This window comes from Thamnophis elegans, chromosome 6, assembly GCF_009769535.1.
Source record: "Thamnophis elegans isolate rThaEle1 chromosome 6, rThaEle1.pri, whole genome shotgun sequence".
NCBI lineage: Eukaryota > Metazoa > Chordata > Lepidosauria > Squamata > Colubridae > Thamnophis > Thamnophis elegans.
This window is the reverse complement of record NC_045546.1, coordinates 17,181,914-17,186,802: the sequence shown is the minus strand read 5'-3', so window position 1 is coordinate 17,186,802 and position 4,889 is coordinate 17,181,914.

Below are 4,889 nucleotides of genomic sequence, written 5' to 3'. Positions count from 1 at the left end.
GCATAGTTTTAAGATCCAAATCCAAAAGCCAGCCAAATGATTGAGAATAGTACACTGCCCAAAAAAGTATTTAATAGGTTGTCAGACTAGCAGCCCATGTAGTTTAGCATTGCGTTTCTGAGTAGAAGACTTGCACCATCTTATACAGAAAACCTTTTGCTTCTTGCTGCTGCCAAAAATGTTTTTTAAATATATATTTTTATTTTTTTAATATAATTATTCCATCTTCAATTAAATAGTGCGTTGTCTGGGTAAAAATATCTTTGTAAAACGATAATCAAAATTTACAACAATATTCATTTAATTAACATCAATTCTACAATATTAAAATGATATTAAACATAATGATTATATTTGCTTCTCTTTCTTAACAGATCTTCTTTATTTCACTAATCTATTTTTGTTTCCCTGTTTCTAATTTCCGTTTTTATTATCTAACCATTGATAAATAAGTCCAATGTCATATAATCAGTTTGTTCTTTCTCCTTAATTTCTAGCATTAATCTATTCATTTCTGCACATTCTAATATTTTCCTGATTGCATTCTCATCTGTGGGGATCTCTTCATTTTTCCAATTTTGTGCAAATACAATTCTAGCTTAATCATAATAATTATAATTATATGGATAATTAAATATGCATTCCCCTTACTATATTTTTCGGGTAAAATTCCCAACAAGAACATTTCTGACTTTAAATCAATATACTGCTTTATCTTTTTTCCCCCAGCCATGTATGTATTTCTGCCCAATTTTTTGCTTTTTTGTTTTTGAGCATGTCCACCACATATGATAATGCGCCAGGTATCTGGTGACACTTCCAGCATTTAGCTGACTTATCTTTAAACATCTTTGCCAACCTCTCTGTCACAAAATGCCATCTATAAATCATCTTATACACAAGTTCTTGTATGCAATTGGCAGTTAATTTATAGTTCCTATCCCACAGTTTCTGCAATTTATCTAACTATTGTATAACCAAAGTTTTGCCCATACTATTGTTGTCTCCTTTACTTGTTCTTCTTCCAATTTAATATCTAATAAGTAGTTGTACATTTTCTTTATCAATTTTTTTCCTGCCCTGTTAATATCTTGTCTAATTCTGTTAGTTAGCTGTTAGCTGCCAAAGATGTTAATGGATATCAAGAAAAACAAAACATATGTAAGGCCAGAAGTGTAGAAAAAGCATTAGGAAATTTAAGGCCCAGGATGTAATTTTAGCCTGCTGAAGCAGTTTCCAAATTATGGGAAGTGAAGTGCCACGCTATTTTGCTTTGATCATACACCATCCTAAGCATTGTGTATTCTGGATATCCCACTTTAAGGATTCAAATATAATGGATAAGATTTGGAGAAAGGCAGTGAAGATGATAAGGGTTAGGGTTAGGGTTAGACTAGAAACAAAGTGGTACCAAAACTGCTTTTTCAAGAGGCAAATGGACTTTTTTTCTCCGTTGAAGATGTTTCACTTCAGTCAGCACTGAAGAAGCTTTTTTTTCCAAACAATTTTTTATTTTTTTATTCTCTTACATACCATTTTAAGTATACATTCACATAATTATTCTTTACATTTATCATTCTTATACATTTATTATTTCATTTAATAAGTTATGATGTACAGTTTGGATTGCTTTATTTACCATCCCTTCCTCCCTTTGTAACACCTTCTTGTTTTTCCCTTTCTTTTCTCCCTCCCTCCCTTCTCTACTTCCTTCCTTCCTCTCCTTCTCCTTCCTTCTTCCCTTATCTTCTCCTACTCCTGCTCTTCCTCTTCCCCTTCCTATGAATTGAAGAAGCTTCTTGAATGAGAAGTGAAACATCTTCAAGGAAAAATCAAAGCCTCTTGGAAAAAACACTTTTGGGACAGCCATGACCTGGAGAATTGAGAATCTCCATAGACATTTAAAAACAAGTTATATGAAGAGAGATTGAAAGAGTTGGGCAGAGAGGGAAGATTTAGCATTTTCAGAGGCTCAAGTGGTTGGTACAGAAAAGGTCAAGATTTCTTTCTCGTCCCACAGGCCAGGTTACAGAATAATGGGTTTAAATTACAAGGATGTTTCTGATTAAATGTGAGGAGAAATCTCCTACATTTAAGAGCAACAGAATCAATGGCTCAAAGAGGTGGTGGGCTCCATTTGGCTAGAGATGTTGAAGCAGAGATTTGAGAGAGTGAGAGCTCTTAGGAATACAGATATTTTAAACCCTGCACTGGATGAGGGATTCAATTTAATGGCTTAAATAACTTAAATGACCTAAAATTGTATCAGTAAGCCTTGTATTTATGTATTTAAAAACCTGATTTATTGTAAACCAGTAAATCCTCTTGACAATCTGATTATAATCTGAAAACAGGTAAGACCAGTATGGAAATATACTTATCATTTTGTCTAATGCACCAAATTCAGTTATAGGATAGGTGTATATTGCTCATGAGCAATAACTGTGAGAGGGATCTAGGAATCCTAGTGGACAACTACTTAAATATGAACCAACTGTGTACCGCAGCTGCCAAAAAAGCCAATGCGATCCTAAATTGCATCAACAGAGGGGGAGTATCAAGGTTGTATGAGTATTAGTGCCACTTTAAACTGCCTTGGTGAGACCATACTTGAAATATTGCATCCAGTTTTGATCACCATCATACAAAAAAGGTTGAGACTCTGGAAAGACTACAGAGTAGTGCAAAAAAGTTGATTAGGGACTTGGAGGCTAAAACATACTGTGTTTTTCGGAGTATAAGATGCACCTTTTTCCCTCAAAAAGAGGCTGAAAATCTGGCTGCATCTTATACACTGAATACAGCATTTTTGGCCTCCTGAAATCCCACCCCTTCACCAAACTGGCTGTGCATAGCCTTATGAAGGCTTTCAGAGCTCCTGGGGGCTGGGGAAAGCAGAAATGAGTGAAAAACAGGCCGCTTTTTGCTCAATTTTGCCCCCCCCCAAGCCCCCAGGAGCACTCTATAAGCCTCCATAAGGCTATCCATGCCCTTTTTATGATGAAAATGGGCCGTTTTTTGGTCATTTTGGGGGGGCACCCCCCAGGAGCACTCTGCAAGCCCCCTAAAGGCTATTCATGCCTTTTTTGGGAGAAAAAAATGGGCCCGTTTCTGTGAAAAACAGGCCATATTTGGGAGGTTTGCAGAGTGCAAAAACTTTTTTTTTATTTGCCTCTTCAAAAACCTTGGTGCATCTTATACACCAGTGCGTCTTATACTCTGAAAATTATGTTATGTTGAATGGTTACAGAAATTGGGTATGTCTAGTCTAATAAAGAAAAGTTCTAGAATGACATGTTAGTAGCCTTCAATATTTGAAGATCTGTCAAATATTCTCTAAACATTCTCTAAAGTACTTAAGTTTCCATCTGTTACTTCTTGTTCTTTCCTTATCAAGGGAAAATCCAATCTAGAACAAGGGACAAAATTTTCTAACAGTGAGAACACTTAATCAGTGGAATGGCTTGCCTCCAGAAGTTGTGAGTGCTCATCATGGAAGTTTTAAGAAAAGACTGGACAACCATTTCTCCGAAATGGTATAGGGCAGGGGTATCAAACTCTATTTCATTGAGGGCTGCATAAGGGTTGTGTTTGACGTCAGGGGGCTGGGGGGGCTGACTACTTTGACATCACTCATGTCAGGGCACTTGTTGAGGTCTGAGTGCTCTGCCAGTGAAAATGGGCTCCCAAGATCCGTTTTCTCTGGCAGAGGCACCATGGGCTGTTTCCAGGGTGGCCCTGAAGGCCAGATCTTTTTTTTAAATTAATTTTTACTGAATGTTTTAATCTTTAAAAACAGTAAAGACACAAGGAAAAAAACACAATGAAACAAAACACAGAACATACATCACAAAATACAGTAATTTTATAGCTTTCAATATCGGCTTTCCTGCTTAGCTTTTATAATTCTCCCTTCTGCTTTGCCTTCCTCTCACTATAACCTTGTCCTATAATGTAGCAAACATAATATTAACACTTATAATATTCTTTTTTGTATCTCCATATATTGTATTCTCTATTTTCTGTTTTGGCTTCTGATTTCTACCCACTTGTACATTTTATTCCATACTTTATAGAAGTCCGATTCTTCTCTTTCTTTTAGTTCTATTGTCCATTTTATCCATTTCTGCGCATTCGAGTATTTTCCTGATTGCAGTTTCATCTGAGGGTGTATTGATTTTTTCTCAGTTTTGTGCGAAAGAAATCCTGGCTGCAGTGAATATGTGTATGATTATGTATTGAGATTGCTTGTCCATTTTGTGATCTAATAATTCTAATAAGAATGCTTCTGGTCTGAGTTCTATTTTTCGCTCAGTAATTTCTTCCAACTATTTCCGGATTTTCACCAGTACTTCCTTGTGATGGGGCATGTCCACCACATGTGATAGAATGTTCCAGGCTTGTGGCTGCATCTCCAACATTTGGTGGATAAATTTGGGTACATTCTGGCCAATCTCGCTGGAGGCAAATGCCATTTATAAAACATTTTATAGAGCTTTTCTTTGTAAGCTACTGCCATCTTAAATTTATAATTTCTTTCCCATAATTTACCCCATTTTTCTCACTCTATTATGGCCAAAATTTCTTCCACAGCTAATCATTGTCTCCTTTACCATCTCTTCCTCCATTTTATATTTTAAAAGAAAATTATATAATCTAGTGATCACTTTTCCTCCTGTTCCTAGTAATATTTTCTAATTCCATTTGTTTCTCGTATATTCCGTATTGTTCCCGATCTTTTTTAAATCTTTTTTAATTTGTAGGTAGGGACACCATTCCATATTTATTCCCTGTGCTTTCAGATCTTGTACTGATTTTAGTTCTCCTTTTTCATCTAAGAGCTCTACATATCTTACCATTTAACTGAGATCTATAGTATTTGGATATGT